General features: G+C 45.8%; 1 protein-coding gene across 3 annotated transcripts in view; it reads right to left on the bottom strand.

The window, feature by feature from the left end:
- Positions 1 to 23,423, bottom strand: part of LOC108164714 (zwei Ig domain protein zig-8) — a 169,871-nt gene that overhangs the window by 86,834 nt on the left and 59,614 nt on the right. For all 3 annotated transcript variants that reach the window (XM_017300592.2, XM_017300593.2, XM_033387911.1), the window contains one exon: positions 21,012 to 21,085. The gene's annotated coding sequence lies outside the window, so the exon portion shown is untranslated. The remainder of the gene's footprint in view (positions 1 to 21,011; positions 21,086 to 23,423) is intronic.

The raw sequence follows: 23,423 nt of genomic DNA, 5'->3' as shown, positions 1-23,423 counted from the left end.
TTTCACCAAATGCCCGCCAAGAGGAGGACGTGGAGGAGGCACAGGGTGGCCTCAACTGAAGCGGAAAGAGGAGCCCCATCGGTGGTGGCCTCACTGAGAGAAATCAAAGTGGTTTGGCGCTCTCCCTCCTTTCTTTCAGTGTACGCGCTGGACGCTGAAGCCATCCAAGTGGGAGCCGTTCAGGCAGGCGAAATTAATTTAAGCAAATGCTTCGGTAAAACTGTCTGCCACAAACACACACACACACACACACACAGTCGCTCTGTCCCTCTGCCTCTCTCTGTCTGTCACTTTCCTTTCACTAAAACAAATGGTGCAGCAGATGAAGGGGTCGGGGGCAGGGGGGGGGGGGGGGGGGAGCCGGTATGGATTTTGGTGGGTTTTCCAGCCGTTTCTGTGTTTTTTTGTGGGGGGAAGCTGTCACGCGCGTCCCAGTCATAAAGGAAAATGCCAGCTTTAAAGCGACAGCAGCAGACTTACCGGCCAGAAAACTGATAAAAACCCAGACAATTTCCTTCCGGACATGTCCTGCCAAAAGGAAAGCCGGACGGAAGGACGGAAGGAAGGCAGGCAGGCAGGAAGGATGGACATTTGCTGCTTTTGCTGTGTTTTCACATGCACGTCACCAAAATGCTTAACCCGTTTATGCCATTAAAAGGATTTCACAGGCTGCTGAAGCCTGCCCCCCCCCCTCCTGCTCCTCGCACTAGGATGGGGGACAGACAGACGGGCAGTGGGGTTAATGAACACATAAATATGGTTTGGTTTGTCGACTGTTGGGCTTTAAGGAAATTTTTTAATTTATTTCTATTTCTATATTTCTAAGGGTGCCAGAAGTTTTCCTCATTTTGAGGCACCCTTGAAGCGGTTGCACTTGGCCCTGTTCGAGAGTCAAATGAAATTTAAATCGGCATAAAACTCATGACGCAAGTGGAAGTCCCATTAATTGTGGGTGGGGGAAGGGGGGCTGCTCTGAAAGGAACCAAACGATACGGTAATGGTGGAAAAATGGGCGAAAAAATGATAACCGAAAGCCGATTGAAAGCGAAGAAAACACTCGCTTATTGAAAGGATGAAAGGAATTGCAAGAGAAAGAGAGAAAGAGAGTGAGAGGGGGAGGGGGGTTAAAAGAAAGCGAAAGCAAAGTCCTGTCAAGCCTCCTCACAAAGAAAACCATATTTATGGCATGTAAATGATTATTTTTTAAAATAATATACGTTAGACCTGGAATTTTATATGTTTTGGAATCGAAATATCAAGGAAATATATTTTGGAATATGCATTGAATTTATAGGAAATTCCAGGAAAGTTTTTGGCGCAATCTAGTGGGGAAATTTGTGGCTCTTCTGTGGCCTTTCTGTGGCCTTTCTGTGGCTTTTTTGTGGCCCTTCCTTTCGTCTTTGGGTTCGTCTTCAATTGCACAGAAATGTTTGTGTGTTTTTTTGGTCGTTACTCATACGCCCCGTCATTAGCCGCATAAATTTCTGTCTGCTCCTTGTTATCCTTTCTTCAGCCCTTGTTGCACTTTGTAATCCCCCCCCGCCCCCCCCCACACCCCATGTGGCAGCCCTCTTTATTTATGTATTTGTTTATCTATTTTTCTTCATCTTTCTTTCTCTTTGGAGACCCACCGTCTACGGGTGGGTGTGTGTGTGTGTGTGTGTGTGTGTGGGTGCTATTGATGACACTTTTCGGTCAATATCAATATGTGCCACACCCACTCCCCCACGCCCACACACGTACACCTGCTGGTGCTCCCATTTTTCGCCAACCAAAAATGCCAGCGAAAATATTTTCGCATACAAAAATCCTTCGACGCAAAAAGCAGAAGAAGGACCAAGGGAGGGATAAAGAAGGAGAAGCAGAGGCAGAGGCAGGAGCAGAACTAAAAGTGCATGAAGCATAAATTTCGCATTAACGTAAAGCGCGAGAAAAAAAAAAAAACAAGAAGTGGGTGGGGGGGAGGGGGAGGGAGGCAAGCGACACAAAAATATGCAATAATAATACCAAAAATAAATACCAAAAATACACCCAACAAAAAAAAACACACACACACACACGAAGGCAGGACACACATGGACACCCTCAGACGACACACACACACACTCACACACACACACACACACGTTGTGCACCCTCGTAAAAGCCTGTAACTAGGCACCGCAGCTTTTGATACCCTCTACAATCCCAAACAGCCATCGACTATCGATTTTTAATCGAAAAAAGGAAGTCAAACGATTGTTTCGATATGGGCATTCAATGCTAGTCGATGACAATGAAATATCGAAGAACTATTGCTTTTTTGGGTTAATGAACGAATTTTTGTCCGATAAAAAAGAGACATGTGCAAGTGCAATCGATTATAATTGATAGTTATCGATTTTCTTTGGAAGAAAGAGGTTTCAGGGCGCCCATCTTCAGGAAGAACGGGGTCTCTGGGTGGCTTTATGGCTTCTATAAAGATAGATGCTCCTACGATTTCAATGGAATTGTCAAGAATTATTTGTAGAATCTAAGGGCGGACGATTTGTTCATCGTTTATCGCGTCTTATCACCGATTATTTTAGTTTAAAGGAAAGCAAAAATCCCGCATATATCCCCCTTGTAAAGGGTATTAAAAGGATGCAGCAAGCGTAGTGAAATCTAGGTACAAGGGGTAGGGAAATGCAAAGCACAAGCTGCCCCCAGATTACTCATGCGCCCCGTGTGCCTGAAGCCTCACACGGCACGAGGGAGCAGAGACCAGGCAAAAGGGGCTTAGCGGTGCAGAGAGTCCTGCAGAGGACACAAAACGTGCGGTCAATAGCAGATCGTACCAATAATTCCCGAGAATTCGTGGTGGGATTTTTACATTATTTCCACACTTTAAAGATGCCTTTCATGTTTTGCGAAATGTAAAAGGTTTCCCTCGTAATACGGTCCCATTTTCCCCGGCCATTGTGGGGGCTCCTTCTGCTGTTCTTGATAGTTTTTGGAGCGTATCTGCATGACGCTTAGGCAAGTCTGTGTGTGTGTGTGTGTCGCTGTTGACGTTGCCACACACACACACACAGAGTCTGGCCCCGAAAGATCCTGCTACTCAAAATCGTTTGACAAACAACAGCAGAGAAGCACAGAACAGAGCACGGCAGGAGGCGGGTAGTCCTTGATACGCTTATATTTTAAGTTGGCTTAACACTCTTTTTTTTTTTATACGTGTTTCGTGTGTGGCTGATATCGTTATAAATGTGCTGCAAATAATACACTCAAGGTGGGTGGGTGAGTCCCCCCCGCCCCCATCCTGCCCCATGAAAGGCAGAAAGAAAAGCTCCTTGACAGAAACGAAAATATTTGCGTGTCGATATATTTAATTCGTTTAGTGGCAGTCTTTAAGAGGCAGTCTTTCCCCCAAAGAGGTCTCATATGGAAATAGGGTTACCCCTGGGATTTCTAGGGATCCTAAGCCCTCGCTCTGCCAGCCCTTCTTTAAGCGCCTCTTGACAGCTGCGACTCCCAATGAGTGGCTACTTTTCGGGTCAGCTGGAACCAGTTCCGGAACCAGATCCGAGGAGGACAAGCCTAATCACTTTCGCCGTCTGATTTGTGGTTATGCTGGGCCACAGGTCACAGGCTGGGCCTGGGGCTGGGGCCGGGGGCCCTGCTGTCCGCAAAAATGTAAATGTAAAATGTAAGTGGAACTCTTGTGCGTACGAGTGTGTGTGTATTACATGTGTGCCTGTTAAGTAGTTAACGCTGTTATTGTTGTTGCTTACATTTTGGCTTCTAATGCGTTCATTGGCACAGCAGCAGACGGAGACGAAGAAGGAGCTGCAGTTGGGGCAAGGGGGGCACACTGCAGATGGTGTTGCAACCAGCAAAGCCCTAGTCAGAGCCAGAAGGAGACCGGCGATGGCTGCCACCAGACAAACAACAGTTTTGCATTAGTATGCATGTAGTTTTTGGCCTTGTCGCCTTGGCCAACTGCATTTTGCTACGAGACGAGTATTGCCACCATTAAAATGGCTCTTTCCCTTCTGCCAAGGCCCCCCTCCCCTCCCCCTTCAGCCATGTAGCTGCTTTTGTGTGCCAGAGACATTTTTGTTAATTTAATAGCAACGCAGAGCGGACCCCAAACGCAAACGAGACTGCGACAAAATTAACTCGGAAAAAAACGAGAATAAAACAAGGGAAAAACGAGGCGAAAATCTGTTTGCTGGAAGAGCCGACAGGGGAATGCCCTCTCGAAAATTAAGACGAAGGACAAAAAGGCTCGGCTTCATAGCGAAAGATTTTCTAAACAGGCTGTTAGCGATCTCTGTTAGAAGCCTTATACCGCTCTCTGTTAACAGCCAGCAACCACTCTCCTTTAACACCATGTACCCGCTCTCTGTTAACAGCCTCTTTCTGATCTCTGTTAACAACCAGCAACCACTCTCCTTTAACAGCCTGTTCCCGTTCTCTGTTACAAGCCTAGTACCGATCTCTGTTAACGGCCTCTCTCCGATCTCCGTTAACAGCCAGCAACCACTCTCCTTTAACAGCCAGCTACCGCTCTCTGTTAGTAGCCTCTTAGCGATCTCTGTTAACAGCCAGCTACCTCTTTCTTTTAACAGCCAGCTACCGCTCTCTTTTAACAGCCAGCTACCGCTCTCTGTTAACAGCCAGCAACCGCTCTCCTTTAACAGCCTCTTCCCGTTCTCTATTAACAGCCTGTTCCCGCTCTCCGTTAACAGCCAGTGGCCGCTCCCAGTTACAGTGCACTGTAACCGCTCTCTCACAGCGATCTGTGAGCAGGCCCTTGTTCGCTCTCACGATCCACACAATCCACACGATCCACATGGCCCATTAGCGGCTTGCGCCTGGAATAACTCATCTGCCAGCTGTATCTAGGACGATTTTGGACTCTAAAGAAAAGGTCCAAGCCTAAGCCGCCTTAGGACACAGAGAGGGGGTAATATTGCACCGATTCTACAGAGCACCGCACTTTGTTGCAGTAACCCAAAAGTTTTTCTTAGATGGAGTATTTTATGAATTATTATGGGACTATCTTGTCTCTGTCCCTCTGCTAGTTCCCTTTTTCGTAGCTGCCAGAAAACACACACTCAAATGCATTAAGGCCTCAGGTCCATGGGACCTAAGACCTTCGTCCTTAGTCCTGCCTGACACACACACACACACAAGCAAAACACACACGGGTATGCCTGCCTGCCTGGGCCAAAAAACTGTCTGCTTGTTGCTATTAAAACGCAATTTTAATTTTGCGCCAACATTAAGCACACATCAGAGCAGCCTCTTGGGCTTGTGTGTGTGTCTTAGACGGCCTTGACTCTTTTTGTTGTGCAGCAGCAGCAGCAGCAGCTTGTGGCAGCACCCAAAACACGAGGCAAAAGCGGCAATATGCCGCATTTATGTTGAAAAACATTTGAGAAAATTCAACAGCATTAAAATAAACAAAAGACAGAGAAAGAAAGCCCCAAAATGGAGGCACCCAGGAAGACGGGAAGAGGTGCTCATGTAAGGAGAATATTTTGACGCGTGGATCCCCCATTGGGGCACCGACAAAGCCTGGCCATTAATTAAGGCAGCCAATTGGCACTGTGAAAGAGCAAAGGATTGCCCCAAAACGTCACTGGATCGAAGGGCAGACGGCGGCCGAAAGGAAACGGAAACGGAAATAGAGGTACGAGTGCGTGCCATCAAATGAGCAACAACTTCGAGAGTGAAAAGCGCAAGGCACCCAAAGCGGTGCCATGAATTATGCATCGCCCTCTCCCTCTCCCTCTCTCTCTCTGTGTGTGACTCGGCGTTTTGCCCAAGGCCCCAGGCGGCCTTGACATCAACTTGGCCTCATTGTCCTTGGCCCTGGTCGCCCACAAAGTTAATGATGGAAATTGATGAGCTGCAACTAATTTGGTTACGGTTTCAGTTGTCCCCCAAAATATCCGCTTAGCAGGGGGGTCATGCTTTGATTTGAGGGGGAAGAGCAATAGATAAGGCCAGGCTCCCTCCTGAAAGAAGGAACTTGTCGAAGAAAGCCTCAAATCAATGGGCCATTCATTTGTATCCCAATGCCTGTCTTGCCCTGAAATATTTGATGTTTTTCCATCGTTTCCTTTGCTTTCGCTTGAGCTATTTGGTGCCTCAACACCTTTGCCTCAGTGCCACACATGAGAGGTACGCTCCCTCCTGCAGCGGTGACTTAATCACTGGGTTATCTGCCAGCAAATTCAATTCGAGAACGAGAATAAAATACGAAAACAGCGCAGAGCGAGTACAGGGCGAGCATTGCTCATACGCGGCGGTGTACGATGCCAGCCTAATGTTTAATTAAACAGCTCTCTGGCTCTGACTGTGGCTCTGACTGTGGCTGTGGCTCTGCCACTGACTCGCAGGATAAGCAAGTCCTTGCCACGTTAACTGCTGCTCGCCTTGTCGGTCGGGTGGGGGGAAAAAACAGAAAAAACAACCACCGAGCGAGAAGGGAAGAAGGAGGAGGAGGCGCTCTAGGTGGGAAATAAAGGACATGCCGCTGCCTCTGCCGCTGCCATTCGTTTCGTATCTTTTGTAGTTGTTTGTTGATTTTGTTGTTGTCAGCACGTTTTTGTCGAGCACTGGCAGTGCCACGAAACGTTGCCGTTGTCACGGCTGCTGCACTTATCAGCAGCAGCTGCTGCCGCTGCTACGCTGACGGCAACGGCAACGGCAACGCGTAAATATGCCGCGCAAATATGGCGGAAGGAAGCAGATTAACACGGCAACCAGATACCAATAACTACAGGCAGCACCAACGCAGAAATATCGTGGCTGTGGCAGCCCGAAACAGCAGATACCCTTGCCCACACGAACTCATCCGAAAGTGATGATCCGTCCCCTTGGAACGGTAAAGCAAGCCGATTTAGGAGTATTTTTGTGTGCGCCATGAAACCCAAGTTTCTTGATGGAGTAGGTATAGATCGGAGGCACAGAGGCTTGTCGATTATATATGGAGATGCTGAAGAAGCGCCCCACAGAGCAGCACTTCACAGATCCCACAGACGATCTAAGTTACAAAGATTTTATTAAAGGCTACGACTAAAAGGTCTTAGGATGCAGAATCCGGGAACGTACAACTACAGGGAGCACATTCTACAGGGGGACTACTAAATATCAAACGCTTTCCAAACAGTCTTTTGTGTTGCCTAGATATCTACTCGTTGCTCTACTCGCTGGTTAGGGTATTCTCGTACTCGATGATTGGTGTGCACTGGAAGTTGTTCCTGTTCCCTGCTCCCTGTTGCCTGCTCCCTGTTGCCTGCTATCTGCTCCTGTTTCGGCTTCTTCTGCTTCTACTTTCGTCTTCCTTTCGTTTGGCTGCACACCAACACCTAGACCTTCTCTCGCACGGAAAGATACGAGTAGTCGAGTGTTGTAGTATTTTTCTTTTTTTTTTTTGTCATTGATTTCAGTTTATCTTTGCCTGCCCCTGCCCCTGTCCCTGCCCCACCTTCAGCCCACTTTTGTGGGTGACTTTTGAGGAGAGGGCAAGAAAAAAAAAAAATTTCATTTCATTTAATTGCCGCCCCCTCGGATTTAATTCGAACTCATTTCCAATCACGCAATCACGTAGTGGCAGTGGCAGTGTGTGGCATGTCGCCCGCTCACACACGCAACTGCAACGCTTGTCGGGAGGCAGCAATCGGCGCCAGTTGGAGACTGGCACGCGCTTTAATTGCAGCGAGAGGCCGGGGCCTGCCGGAAGAGAGAGAGTGTGCCGCAGAGCCCAGAGTGTTGACTGCTGCACATTTATTTTGCAGCAGTTACATCATTAATCCATGAAGCTTAGGGAAGCCATAGAGTGAGGAACAGCGATTCCATCAGCCGGTCGCGGGTTGCCTTTTCTAATCAATAATCGACGACTAACAAACAGCTGATGCCTCGTTTTGTGGTTGGCATTTTATGCAAATCAAATTGGGATTGGATTGAGCATCGAATGGACATCCACATCGCGCAAACGGATCATTATTTTGCATTAAATTGTGTAACATTTACCCCCGCCAGGGAACGAATGCCATTAAATGGACACAAAAGGCACAAAAGTAATGTGGCCTGAAAGGATGAAGCGGGCGCGCGAGAGAGAGAGAGGAAGGGAGGGAGAGGGTCAGTGGTGGAATCAGTGCACTAGTGGATTCCATGTAATGAACGGCGACCGCAGATTGAAAACAAAATTAATGCCTCAGCAGTCACGCACTGCGATGGGGATGCACAATTTCTCTCCCTCTCGCTGTAGTCGTATCGTGTGAGCGCTTTAAGCAGCAGCCAACCCAAGGATCAAGTTTCCTGCTCGATTAGGGATTACTTTAATTGTTTCAATCAATGTGGCTCCTGCTCCTGGTCCTTGTGGTCCTTTCACTTAAACTTTACTTTTCAATTACCCCTTCGCTTGGGTCCTGCCAGCACTTGTCCCTGTTGTGCAACAATTGCTCGTGTCGCTGTCACTTTGGCGGCACTGTACTGTCCATCACTCGTTCCTGGGGCACGGCACTCGCTGCTTCGGCTCTCGCTGTCGCATCACTCGTCGCTTGAGCTCTCTCGCCGGGTCGTTTCTTTCTTGCGGCTCTTGTCCCTTCATTTCGCTGGCATTTTACAACACTTGTTCCTGTCGTGTCTCGTCTCTCTCCCTCCTCCCCATCCTAGTTCTCTGACACATTCCATTTACAGCTGTCGACGCCATTCTGCTTGATGAACAAACAAACATTAAGCTTCCGCCCCCCCGTAACCATTTGCCAGCGCCATGAATATGCAAAGAGACAAAGTCACAGCTGGTGGAAAGGGGGCGTGTCTTGGGGGCATAACTAGCGTTTAACATTAATAAAAATTTGTAGCCAGCAGGTGGTCCGTCCTGCCGCAGAGCAGCACCGCACCACAGAAAAGAAGTCCAAGTCCGAACAAAGGAAAAAAGTGTCTCGCATTAAATGTAATTAAAATCAGTTGCACCACCACCGCCATGGTGCCACGGTGCCACGGAGGAGGCGTCGTACACAATGGAGGCGTGGCCGTGTGGACCTGGAGGAGCTGCTAACGATGTCCGCGAAATGAAGTGAAAATGTTTGTTGAATATTTTGCAGCATAATTTCGAGAATAGAGCGAAAAGAGACCACACAGAAGGAGAAATGTAAAGAAAAACCTGAGCGACAAAAGGGTAGGAAGCTGCGGAGAACGAAGCCTGTGATACCCTAACATTTGTGAGAGGCTTGGATTGGGATTGAGGGAGGATTGGCTGGAGGGTTTACTTTGAAGAATTAAAGCCCTCTCGCTAAGCTGTGCTCGTTTCTCTTTCTCTCGTTGTGGCACTGCACATCACTCGCTACTCGCTGAACCACTGAACAGCACTCGCCACTCCATTTAAATTAGAGTATAACTTTCTTCGTTCTTCTACAAAAAAGGGGGAAAAGCTAAATGTAAAGAACAAAAGCTTATACGCCTCTCTCTTCCGCTCTCTCTCTCTCTCTTTCTCTCTCGACGACTGCATTTTCCTTCAAGTTTAGAATTTAATTAAATATGCTGGCTGCTGGCGGCCTCCTCCGCCTCCTGTTCTGGCCCTCCGGCCCACTTCCCTCTTTAATCGACGCCTAGCCACAGCAGCAGCGGCCAACAAGTGTCAGGCCACCACCAGAACCATAGAACCACCAGGAATCAGCGGCAGCAGCCCCAGCAGCACCTTCACTCTCCGCTCTTGTCCTCGTGCCGCATTCATTCGGGGAAATTACAAGCCAAAACGTGAATAATTAAGCGGCTAGAGCATTTCCTGAGGCACCCACCGACCTGTCGGGCGGAGGCCACACAGAATGCCGCAGGATTTTGATAGAAAAAAAAGGCAAGAGAAGAAAGAGCAGATGAGCACCTGATAGAAAAAAGAAAACAGGGCCAAAGAAGAAAGGGAAGGCCAGCAGCAAAAGCAAGAGAGAGGGAGAGTGAAGAAAGGAGGCAGAGAAAAGCCAGAGAAAGGTATAGAATGGCAGAGAGAGAGAGAAAGAGAGACGCCCACTAATGCGTTGATAATTATTAAAAGGCAGGCAGCAGAGCAAACAAAAGGGAAAATCATCAAGAGAAAAATTAACTCCAGCCATGACGTGGCTCTCCCCGAACTCCACAACCGGCAGGCCCGGGTACAAAATATTACACATCATCTTTGAATATTCTTGTGGACTTAAGGCGGGGATTTCTTGATAATACACACGAGTATTTGTTTGAGAAAATGAGGAATGAATATGGAATCTGACAAGGGGCATGATGCTGATTCATTCGACACATGAGAATGGCTTCAGTCGAATGAAATTAATCGGTTCGTGCAACAACAGCAAAGCCCTAAAGAGGTACAGTCAACATTCTTAAAGTTTTGACCTAGTCTGACTGTCCTTTCGGATGGAAAGACACCTGTTTTGGACTCGTTATTCTCCGATATCTCTCGCTGCACATCACTCGTTCCTCTTGGGCAGTGCCTGGCACTCGCTACTGTCTCTCCAGACTGAAATATACTCGTACAAACGATTAAACCCTGTAGAAAGCAGACTGTACTGATACAAAGGTCGCGGGGAATCACGCTTTCGGATAGAAAGACACCTGTTTTGGACTCGCTATTCTCCGATCTCTCTCGCTGGCACTGTCTGGCACTCGCTACTGTCCCTCCAGACTGAAATATACCCGTAAAAACGATGAAACCCTATCGAAAGCAGACTGTACTGATACAAAGGTCGCGGGGAATCACGCTTTCGGATAGAAAACCACCTGTTTTGGACTCGCTGTTCTCCAATCTCTCTCGCTGGCACTGTCTGGCACTCGCTACTGTCTTTCTAGACTGAAAAATACCCGTACAAACGATGAAACCCCTTAGAAAGCAGTCTATTTGTTGCTCAAACCGAATTTCGAACACCATTAAAGCAGGTATCACCCCCCATTACTCCTCCACAACGGCTATTACGTGTATAAAAATGAATAAACAGAAAAATGTACGGTGGCGGGGGACAGCCAGAAAATTGAAAGTAAAAATAAACACGAATGCGTCGATTGTTTAACTTTTGGTGGTTCGGGGTTACACGGGTTACACGGGGCTTTCTGTGTGGCCCTTTTTTCATTTTTGTTGTTGTGTTTTGTTTTTGTTCCAGGACCTTTTGTTTCCACTACTCACGGATGGGGTCGCAGCGGGTATCGTAAATATTTTATTAGTTGAATTACAGCAAACGCGCCGCGAGCGAACGGCCCAAGGAACAGCCCCAGAGCAAAGCTGCCAAAGACCCCAAACATCACGCACGCAATCCTATGCCACAATATATGTACAATACTCCAACGAGTAGGGCGGGAGAGGGGGAGGGGGAGGACTCGCTCCTCTGGGGAGGCAAAATATGGTTTGAAATATTTTCTAAAATTGCCGCTGCAATCATTTTTTTTTTTGTGTGTGTTTTTGTTTCCCTTTGCATTGATTAACCCAAATTGAAAATAATTTCCTTAAAGGAAATTCGCCCAGTCATGGTTTTCCCTCCACGGTTGCTACAATTTTCGGCTCTGCACATTCCAAAGAGATATTAAAATTTGAACTTTTAGTCGTTTTTTTTGTTGTATTTTGGCTAGAATTTTCATTTGTTGCTGCTGTCAAAACCAAAAGATTGATATTTGTCTTCGATTTATTGGTTATATTTCTCGCACACACACACACACACACACACACGCTGCTGCTGGAGAGTTCAAAGCGCAACTGTACCAAAGGAAATTTCCAATTTCCATCAATTAATTCAGCAGTTTCGACTGTCAAATGGAAAAACGCACACAGAGAGAGAGGGAGGAAGAGACAGGGAGACGAAGAGAGGTAGAAGGCGAATACATTTTTTTGTTAGCAGACCATTTTTTTATGTGGGTCAAACATATCTGTATCTGTATCTATATCTATATCTATATCTATCTTTATTTGTATCCATTGATTTCTGTAGAGCGTAGAGGAAGTCATTGATTTCTCCTTGTCTATATTTTCACACGTTTACTCCCTTTTTTTGTGTGCCTTTAGATCTGGTGTTTCTCCGCTCTAGCTCTGGCTCTGGCTCTCGCTCTGGCTCTCGCTCTGGCTTTCGCTCTGGCTCTCGCTCTGGCTCTCGCTCTGGCTCTGGCTCTCGCTCTGGCTCTCGCTCTGGCTCTCGCTCTGGCTTACGCTCTGACTCTCGCTCTGGCTCTCGCTCTGGCTCTCGCTCTGTCTTACGCTCTTGCTCTCGCTCTCGCTCTGGCTCTCGCTCTGGCTCTCGCTCTGGCTCTCGCTCTGGCTCTCGCTCTGGCTCTCGCTCTGGCTCTCGCTCTGGCTCTCGCTCTCGCTCTATCTCTCCCTCGTTTACCGACGAGCAAGCGCAGGATCTCGACTATAGCCTTGACTTCTCGCCGCGCCTAGACATCTGCCTGTCGCCCAGCTGCCGCCACTCGCTGACGCTGCCCACCGAGGATCCGGAGGCTGGCTGGCGTTGGCGAGAACGTCAGCGAGAGCTGTGTATGTGATCTAGCTGGCCAAATGCCAACTCCACCGCCAGCGAAGGGTTCCCCTGTGGCTTTGCGCACTCGATCCAAGAGACCTAAGACCCTCCTTTGAGGCCATCCACATCCTCATTCTGGCTTCTGCTCAACGACCACAGATACGCTTTGTTCTTACGCATCTCCGACACTTATATGTACGATTTGGAACTCCGAGTATCTGCTGTGTTTGCATTCAAGAAATATCCTTCAATATCCATAGATGGAACACTGATTTATATCGTTCCCTTGGGGCCATTCGTGCCACTATCTGTAGCTATCCTTATCCATCTTCTCTGCTCATATTTATCCATCGCAACCATCCATCTGTCCTCCTTCGGAGTATCCTTTTGTCTGCATGTTTTGCCTGTCGCTTTTGGTCGATGGTCAAGAGTTCGTTATCCGTCAGATGCACAGATACACGCCCAGAGAGCTGCGCATCTGACGATTTATTAAAACTGACAGCCGACCGGCTGCCCGGCTGCCCGGCTCGGCTTTGGCTGTTCCTGCCATTTGTTTGGATTGTTTTAAGCATGTTTAGAGTGTCGGCAAGAGCCGGAAAACGGAAAGTGGACAAACGGAGAATGAAAATTGTCAAACAGGCAGCCACAACGTGGAGAGAGAGAGAGAGAAACTCCAATCTCTAATCCCCGAGAGTCTCCAGCAACAAGTAAAAATTGTCCAAGGAATTCCATTCCCTAACATTGTCTCATTTTCCCATTTTCCCATTTTCCATTTGCCAGAGTTTTTTTTTTGTTTTCCTTTTGCCCAACTGCATTTAATGGGGCACCCCCGGCCCGCAGGAGGAGGAGAGTGGAGTGTTGCAACATTTTTTGGGCCATTCGTATGGCATCGTAATCCTCGTTGAAAATCTCTTGACATTTATGATGAACGATTTACCACGCCATTTCAAATTAAAGCAAAACAACAGCAGAGCCCAGAACCCAGAACCCAGAACCCAGCAGCAGCAGCACATTTTGATCTCCACTGTGGAGAAAGTAGAGGAAATGCCAGAGAGAGAGAATGGAGGGAGCACGGATGACGGGGCAAAAAATCGAATAAAGCACTCGACAATCATCGGGATGGCCGCCTGGTGGCATTGCCATAGTGGAAAGCCATGCCACATGCCACATGCCACGCCCTTTGCCATTTGTTTTTATGCACAGCTTGTTTTCCTCCCCTCCCTCCCCCCCCCTGCCCGGTCGGGCTTTTCCTTTTTCTGGCAATTGCAACATCAACAAGAAAAAGCGGGTCCTGTCCCCAAAACTCTGCTCTCAAGTGTGTGTGTGCGTGTGTGTCTGCGTGTGCGTGTGTGCGTGTGTGGGGAAAGTGCATCATGCAGTAAGCAAAGCAAATGCCGCATAAAACAAATGTGCAAATAAAAATGTTTATAAACAGCGCCGCATCGTAGAGAGCATAGCACTTCACAATTTTTTTGGATGTGCAAGACACCGATTGACTCTGCCGAAGAGGGGAGCAGAAGGAGCAGAAGGAGGAGCAGCAGAAGAGGGAAGCAGAAGGAGCAGAAGGAGGAGCAGCAGAAGGAGGAGCAGCAGCAGGAGGAGCAGCAGAAGAGGGAAGCACAAGGAGGAGCAGCAGAAGGAGCCAAAAGATGACTCCGCCCGGCGTAATGCCAGCGAAGGCGCCTCAAAATGGAGTCAATGCAGCTCCTGCGGAGGCAGGCAGGGCTGTCTTTGATTGCGACTCTTTCAAAGGCTTTTGCACTTAACGTCGCCCAAGTCTTGAGGGTTTGCTGATCACGGATTAGCCATTCAGTGCCTTCGATATGGCTTCGTTTTCATTTACTTCACCAACAAAAGCATTCCATGGCATTGTCTTTGAATATCCTCACCTTTTCCAGAAACCTAATCATCACTTGATTCTTTTCCATTTAAATGTCTTTCGTTTGGTATTTTCCTGTAGGCTGTGGTATTTGGTTATTTCCATTCAAATTATAGCCCAATAATTCCCAATGATTGATACATTTCCAATTTAAGTAATTGCTAGAGGGGACAGTATTTTTTTAGTATTTTTTTAAATGATTTTTTTTTGTTTAAAACTATTTTTGAAATATTTTTGCCTTTTGCTGGTTTATTTTCCTTTAATTTTGATTAATAAATTAGGTTTTTGGTATTTTAAAAGTATTTTTGGTTTTTTTTTCGTATTTGGTTCTAATTTTAATTTTTTAGTTTTTGTTCTTCTTTCTTTTAAATTTTTATTTCCTTTAGTTCTTTTAACTTTAATTAATTAATTAAATTTTTGGTATATTTTTGTGTAATTTTTGTATCTACTCGCCCTGTATTAGTATTTATTTTATTTTTAATTCATTTTAATTATTTTATGAAATTTGTTGGTATATTTTTTTGTATCGATTTTTAATTCGTTTTAATTTTAATTAATTTTAATTTTTTTAAGTTTTTGGTAATTTTTGTATATTGATTTTGTATCTATTCGCCCTGTGTTAGTATTTATTGTATTTTTAATTGTTAGCTAATTTTTATTTTAATTAATTAATTAACTTTTTTGGCCTTTTTTTGTGTATCGATTTTGGATCCATATAAGTATTTATTTTCAGTATTCTTTTTGGTATATACATTTTTAGTTCATTTTAATTTTAATTAATTATTTTCATTTTTACTAATTTTTTTGCATTGATTCATAATTAAAAACTTTGTTTTAAATTTTTGCTTATTCGCTTTGTATAAGTATTTATTTTATTTTTAATTTTTAATTAATTTTAATTAATAAATTTGTTGTATATTTTTGTGTATTGATTTAGTATTTAGTATTTATTTTCAGTATTCTTTTTGATATTTTAAATAATTTTTTTTCTGTTAATTTATTTATATTTTAATCTATTTATTTTAAATTTTAATTAATTAAATCCATTTTTTTGTACATTTTTTGTAATTTTTTTTATTAGTTCTTTTCTATACGCCTTGCCCTGTATTAGCATTAATTATTAGTATTTTCTTATGTGGTATTTCCACAGTTCAGTCGTACTATGCGAAGAGGACTAGAGATCATTGAAACGATGGATATCTTGATAATTTCCTTAGCTTGGTCTCTCGATCTCTTGTCATTCCATCTATCTATCATTTGGTGGACATCTGTAGGGTGGTTTGCCATCCAAATCGTTTCAAATGTTCTCCTTCCTCCGTGAAAACCCCCTGAAAAGGGGCCCAACTCAACTTTTCCCTTCCCCAAAAGGTCTGAGCACTCCATCCACCAAAGGACTAATTGCCACGAGGCCGCAACATGCCCCCCCGCCCCACCAGAAATTTCTTCATTGACATGAAGTGCCCCGTCGTGCCCCCGGCAGCCAATCTGAAGATTTCCATTGTCTGATAAGGCGGCCGAAAAATTTGCCTTTGATTTACATGAGTCGCGCAGGACGCCACAAGCTGTGGCATGCTGCGTTCGGAGTGGGGTTTGGGTGGGCGGCAGGACGGCCTTGAAGTGTGCTGGCACATAATTAAGTGACTGCCAAACGATGGGGCATTCGAAGACAATTCAATTCAAGGATCTGCAGGCCACAGTCAATCATCAATAATTATTACTCCGAAAAGCAAATGCTTCACGGACAGAATGCAATATCTTTTGCAGGTATCCCGCAGACTGGACTACTGGCAGTTGGGTTTTTCATAAAGCCACTCCACGCTGGCCAGGACCCGCATGGGGGCGGCCAGGCCAGGACACAGAGAAGGAGGAGGAGGAGGAAGCAGCATTCGGAAGCGGAAATGAAGGCATCCATTATGTATACCCTAACAAAGGCCCGCAATAACATTTGTCAACTCAACTCAACTCCAAGTCAGAAGTCAGCAAGTCAGCAGTCAGAGGACCTGCATTGTTATCCCCAGCACTGGGGATGTGCAGTGTGCGAGGACCTTCTGTCCTTTCTTTCGATTCGAACAAAGGCGGAACGGCATGGAGTATCGCTTTCTCTTGATTTGATCTTTGATCCCAGACCCAATTGAAAGGGGAGAGTGAATGTCCCGCTCTGCTTTTGGTTTTGATTTAATTTCCCAGCTGGCCATTGTCCTTGAGGGTATTTTGCACTTGGCTTTTCGCCTTTGAGGCACTTCTTTTTTCCCCGGCCAAATAATATTCAAATCTAATGTAAACAATGTGCTGGAAAAGTCAACGCTTGGGTCAAGAGGTCTCTCCCTCTCTCTCTGTGTGTGCCCCAAATGCGGCTCATAGTTTTCACTCAACTGTTTGCATTAATTTGATTCCTTTTTGGCCACGTTTCCTCGCTCACTTTGGGCCTCGTTTTGTATTGTAATATCCGGCCGCTTTGGCCGCGCTTCCTGGCCTTAAGGAGGGGCGGGGGCGTTCATTTTTTATTCAGCGACCAGCGACCAACGACCTGTGCCGCCCCCCCCCTGTCTGTGGGCCAACTTTATGCTGCGCTTTGTTTGCATTTTCCAACTCATTAAGAGTAATTCGCTTTGCTATTCGTTGTGTATTTTTTTTCCCCCTCTCCATTTTCCATTTTTCATTTTCAATTTGCTTTGCGTTTTTCAACGGCGCTGGAAAGGTGCTCGAGTGGAAATTAAACACGCCGCAAGCACCGTCCTCCTGCACCTGCCCCTGCCCCTGCCCCCCGGGGGGTGGGGAGTGGCGGCTCTGTTTCTGGCCTAAATATACAAGTATTTATTGTACGAATGGGGCAGGGACAGGGAGAGAGAGAGAGAGAGCGATTCAGTTAATTAATCATGGCATGAAAAATCACTGTATCAAGTGGTCAGCCATACAGAATCCAGGCAAATGGCCAATGGAAACGAGAGACGTGAAACATGTATGCGGAAAAGGGGCCAGAAGTGGGGGGAAGGCCCGGGCTGAAATAAACTGAAGGAAAAAGCACTGGAGGAGAAGAGAGAGGGAGTCTAAAGCAGCGCCTGTTAGCAGCTTTACGGGTTTACAGTCTGTTAACGCTCGCTGTAACAGCAAGTGCCTTAACAGCCTGCGGATCTGTTTGAGACAGATCACTGTTACGGCGCTGTGAGAGCGTTTGCTGTTACCTTTCACTGTTAACGATCTCTGTTAGGCCTCTCTGTTAGGGCCCTCTGTTACCGCCCTCTGCTATCGCTATCTGCTATCGCTATCTGCTATCGCTCTCTAAGAGCTCTTTCTAAGAGCGCTCTCTGTTACTTCTCTCTGTTAGGGCCCCCTGTTACGGCTTTCTTTTACCGCTCGCTGTTACCGATCTCTTTTATCGCTCGCTGTTACCGCTCTCTGTTAGGGCTCTCCGTTAGGGATATCTGTTAGGGCTCTCTGTTAGGGGGCTCTCTGTTGGTGATCTCTGTTAGGGCTCTCTGTTACAGCTCTCTGTTAGGGCTCTCTGTTAGGGGCTCTCTGTTAGGGGGCTCTCTGTTGGTGATCTCTGTTAGGGCTCTCTGTTAGGGCTCTCTGTTAGGGGCTCTCTGTTAGGGGGCTCTCTGTTGGTGATCTCTGTTAGGGCTCTCTGTTAGGGCTCTCTGTAGGGGGCTCTCTGTAGGGGGATCTCTGTAGGGGGCTCTCTGTTACAGCTCTCTGTTACAGCTCTCTGTTAGGGCTCTCTGTAGGGGCCTCTCTGTTAGGTCTCTCTGTTAGGGCTCTCTGTTGGGACTCTCCGTAGGGGGCTCTCTGTTATCGCTCTCTGGGACCGCTCTTACAATCCACAGGGCTCTTGCCCAAGATCTGTACATAGATCTAGCATTGAGGTGCAAGTAAATTCCCTCTCTCTCTCCCCTTGTCACTCTGTTAGCTGTACACTCTGTTGCTCTCACTGCCAGCATGAATACATCTATGAAGTAGAAGTGGAGTGGAGGTGTGGAGGTGTGGGAGTGAGGTCGGCAAAATTACGCACGAGTTTGTTGAACAAGCCAACAAACAAGAAAAACGACAAGGGGACGACGACGACTGGCAGCAATGTGGTCAAAACACACACACACAAACACCCTTAGCAGCAGGAGCAGCAAAAAAAAAGGCGAGTGCTGGGCAGGGCAGTGGGCATGTGACATGTACAACCAGGCGACTGGCGACTGGCGGCTGGCCACCAAGTATGCGCCAGTAAGCGATATGCGATGAGGAATGGGCCTTAGAGCCGGAACAGCGACAGGCACTGCCCACAGACCGACTACTCGCTGTGGCACAGTGGCTGTGGCAGCTTGCACGAGCAAGCCCTCTCAGCACATCGCTGATGTGGCCCACTGTGCCCCGAAAACACCCCCGAAAGGCAGACTAAGCATGCAACAATTTGTGGCACTTGAAACGGCCACATGACGCGGCCCTGCGACGGAAGGAAGTCCGTTAGCGTTGCCCAAAAAAACTAATGCTAATGTATGTGTGAGCCCGGGTCCGTGGCTCAATCCCGAGGCTGAAGACCCGGCAAAATGCTGGCATAAAATAAATAATCATAAAATATAAATAAAATGACAAATTATTTCCGTTTCCGTTGAGCGAACTTTTGCGATGAGGCACAGACATGGACAAAGAGAGAGAGAGAGAGAGAAAGAGAGAGGGGCAGTAAAAGGTAAACTATGAAGGGGAAAACGGGGGTAAAGTTGGCTAATATATGCAGCTGCCTGCCTCTCCTGATCCTGTCCTGACAGCAACAGCAAGGAGCAACAAGGCGGCCTTTGGATGACTCTTTTATGTTGAGGGTTGTCAAAAAATTCCCCTAAAACCTCGCTGTAAGAACAAAACCCTTAACAGCCTGTGGATTTGGATTTACAGCTCTCTGTTGAGTCTCTCGTTACCGCCCTCTGTTACGGCTCTCTGTTACGGCACTCTGTTACGTCTCTCGTTACCGCTCTCTGTTATGGCTCTCGTCACTCTCGTCTCTGAGATCGTTCACTGCTCACAATGGATAACTCCTTGATCTTGAGGCTTTTCCGAAAATCCCCCTAAAACCGGGAATCGATAAATGAACCTGCTGCCGGTCCATTGCCCGGTCATTGCTCAAAATTCTTAAATTAAATATTACACACGCACACACACAACTGAATAATTCTGTGGCTTTCGCTCGCCTAATTAATAATTATTTTATTACTTTGTCAAACAGCCGAATCGAGCCTTTCGCTGACGGGCTGTCCGCCTGCCGAATACCCTGCGAATAAATTTTATTCATGGAAAAGTTTTGCATTTTCCATTTTCCCATTCATATAATTATTAATTTGTCGGAAAAGCCCTTTCACTAAACCACAAAAAGAAGGGCACACACAGAGCACACGGCACACAGTGAGCTACAAAATTATGACCGCAATTTGGGGGCAAAATAAGCAAATGGCACGCCAATTGACCCCGAGGCGGCGTCAAAGCGCTCTAATTGGCCGCAGAAATTGAAACGAAAGGATATGGAAGGAGGATTCAGGCGGCGAGGGGGCTTTGGTGCGTGTGGAGCTCAGGGAAAGTCGAGTTTACCAAATAGAAATGCAGAAAAATGGGGATGGCTAGGGCTCGGACAGCTTCTAGTTTTTAACTCGTTACAACAGGCTCGACCAGAGCCGCTGTCTGTGCAACCATGCAGGATCAAACATTCGTAGATCGAACATTGAACTTCGATCAGGCATAGATATGTCTCGTTACAACATGTTCCAACCGTGCCATATTTATAGCCGACCATCGATCATCGATCAGGCATAGATAGGTCTCGTTACAACAGGTTCGATCCATGCCACACTCAAAGCCGACCATCGATCATCGATCATCCACGAATACGTCTTGTTACAACAAGTTCCATCCGTGCCGCTGTCTGTCATCGAACATCGATCGATCGTGTATGAATGTAGGCCTCGATTGTCCTTCAATGGAAGGCATTTTCTTAAAAAAAGATGGAAAATCCAATAAAATACGAGACAAGACAGAATTTAGAGATATATCTTCAGGGATTTATCAAAGAATATATTAAAATACCAAAATCATAGCCTCAAAACCTAAGAACTTCCAGAACAAACCCTATTGAAGAGAACTGGAATGGAAGCATTTGTCGAGCCAAGGATCTAAGGATCTTCGGATATTCCTTAATATAAATTTTTGATAATTTTGAGGTTAGTTCTTAAAAAGTCTCCCTTCAAGGCTTTCAAAAAAGCAGCCTCCTTTCCTGCAGTTTTAGTCGAAAGTTGAGTGCCACGTGGGGCAGGGGCACGGGCAGTGGCAGGCCTCTTGAAGCACCCACCCATCCATCCATTCGCCCGAAAAACCAACCCCAAACCCCGACCATCGTGTGCGTAACCTCGTTTCGTATTTATCAACGACGACTCATCATTGTGATGGAACGGGTCCTGTCAGCGCGTAGCGGAGCCGCGCCCCATGCCCCACCCCACCCCCCCTTGGGGGCGTTGGCGGCCACTCCCGGCGGCCTCTTTCTGGCGGCCCCCGCGACAGTCGCTGGCAACTCAAAAATGGCGTGCCGGGCAAAAATTAAGCAAATAAACTTGTCAACACATTCAACTTCATTATCGAGCTACGGGCCACAAAAGGAGGCGCCACGGCACCACGGCCCAGCCGCTCCTTCAGAGACTTACCCGAACTTTAAGTTGGTTTTTTTTTCAGTTTTTTCAGAGTTTTTTTTCCAGGGCTTGTCGCTCGCTCGAAAGACCTGAAATGAAACGAGAGAAAAGGAGATGGAGAAATTATGAGCTCAAGGATTTGCCACCGAAAGTGTCCCCGGGAACCGTCTGGAATATTCATATGCTTATGCTTATTTGTGGTTTAATTTAGAGCGCCCCCGGCGTTCGGCCCCAAAACAGATTTAACCCAAAAATGCATAAAAAAAAGGGTCCCTTCTGTGGTCCTTTGGGACGGTCGCCGTTTCGTTCCTTTTCTTGCTGTCTCGCTGTCAGCATAATTTGCGAGGAGTCTCTGGGCAGATAAATCATGAAATTTTATAGTTTTACAAGCAGTTGGACATTTAATACCAGACGATAATCAGGCGAAGCAACAGTGGGGCATCATAAATCCTGCACACGAAGGGCGGCCCCCAGGAGCGTCCCAAACAATTTGCGCAAATATTGTTGTTTGCATATCCAGCGAGAGGCCATCGATGGACCCATCGATACTATAGTCGGGCAGGCCCAGGCGGCGGGCAAACAAATTTATGGCCATAACGACCAGAAATAGAGAGAGAGAGAGAGAGAGAGAGAGATGGAGAGACGGCGAGAGCCCCCTTGCCTTTTGGCGTGTCCTTGCCGACGAGCACTACATAATAATCATAATAATAAATAGCAATAAAAATTGCTACAAAGGAAATTAAATTTCGGTATCCGCCGAAACCGAACGAACGGCGAACGAGCGGAGAATTTCAAAAAGTGCACACGGGAAACGACAACGGCAACGGCGACCGGAAAGGACTTCTGCTCGAAGGACCAAGGCACCGAGAACGGACGCCAAACACTTTGCGGCCCCGCAAATTGCCCCATAAGCTGTTTAACTGAGTTATTAAAGTTCAGCGCGAGGGGCAGCCTGCGGGTCGAGCCACAGAAGAAGCAGGAGCCAGGAGCCGGAGCAGGGAGCAGGGAGCAGGAGCACAGAGCAGGTCCTGCGCTCCGTTCAAGTGGTGGATTTCTATATTAATGTTAATTAATGTTAAATGCCCAGACGCGTTCGCAAAATCATTTTTCCACTGGCACTGCACCAGTCCCTGTCCCTGTCCCCGTCCCTGTCCCTGTCCCTGTCTCTTTGCAGCCTCGATTCAACGCCTTCAATTGGCCATCAACATCATTAATAATTTTCAGAAATTAGTTCAAGTTGTGAAAAAGACGCATCCTTCCTACATCCTCCCTCCCGCCCTCCGCAACCTGTGTGCGGATTTCACAGAAATATTCGATAAAAAGCTGGCATCTCCGGTCCCTAAACCGAATTTTAGGTATTTCCTTCAACATTTTTGTGTGAAGAGACCTTAACCCGAAGATCTCTAACGTTCAAACCTCAGAAGTTCTATATTTAAACGATATTGGAACACTTTAGGGTTAAAGTCCAGCAAAATATTAACCCACAAATATAGTCTTTGCTTTGTACTTAATTTTCTTTAAAACCCACTCAAAATATGATTAAAATTAAAATAAAATTGCTATACATTTTTTGTTTTTTTTTTTTTGTTTTAATAGTAAAGGCTTTGCATTTACTTATTGCTTATACAACAGTCACAGAAAAAATTATAATGCTTAAAAAAAAAGCTTTTAGACTTTTAAAAAATAATGCTTAAAAACAAGCGCTATGGCTTTTAAAAAATAATGTTTTAAACAAAAAAAAGGCTTATAGCTTTTAAAAATGATGCTTAAAAAACAAGCCTTATGGCTTTTAAAAATGATGCTTTAAAAAGAAAAATCCCTATGGCTTTTACAAATGATACTTAAAAAAAAGGCTTATGGCTTGTAAAAATTATGCTTTAAAAAAAAAACGTTATGGCTTTTAAAAAAGAATGCTTTAAAAAAAAAGCCTTATGGCTTTTCAAAAAGCTGCTTAAAAAAAAAAATCGTATGGCTTTTTGAAAAAGATGCTTAAAAAAGTCTTATGGCTTTTAAAAATGATGCTTTAAAAAAAAAAATCCCTTAAAACAAATGATGCTTCCAAAAAAATGCCTTATGGCTTTTACAAATGATCATTAAAAAAAAACCTTATGGCTTTTAAAAATGATGCTTCAAAAAAAAAGGCTTGTGGCTTTTCAAAAAGATGCTTAAAAAAAAGTCTTATGGCGTTTAAAAAATAATGTATAAAAAAAAGCTTTATGGCTTTTAAAAATGATGCTTAAAAAATAAAGGCCTATGGCTTTTAAAAAAGAATGCTTTAGAAAAAGTATGCTTTAAAAAAATAAAGGAACTCTATGGCTTCAATTATTTTTATAATCAAATATAAATAATTATAATAATAATCCCCACGATCCCTGGTCTGTAGGTCGTATTTCTGGATATCTATCTATCTATCTGTTATCTTTGAGG

This window comes from Drosophila miranda, chromosome XL (assembly GCF_003369915.1).
Source record: "Drosophila miranda strain MSH22 chromosome XL, D.miranda_PacBio2.1, whole genome shotgun sequence".
Classification (NCBI taxonomy): Eukaryota; Metazoa; Arthropoda; class Insecta; order Diptera; family Drosophilidae; genus Drosophila; species Drosophila miranda.
Note: the sequence above shows the minus strand (reverse complement) of the source record. Positions and strands in the feature narration are given on the sequence as shown.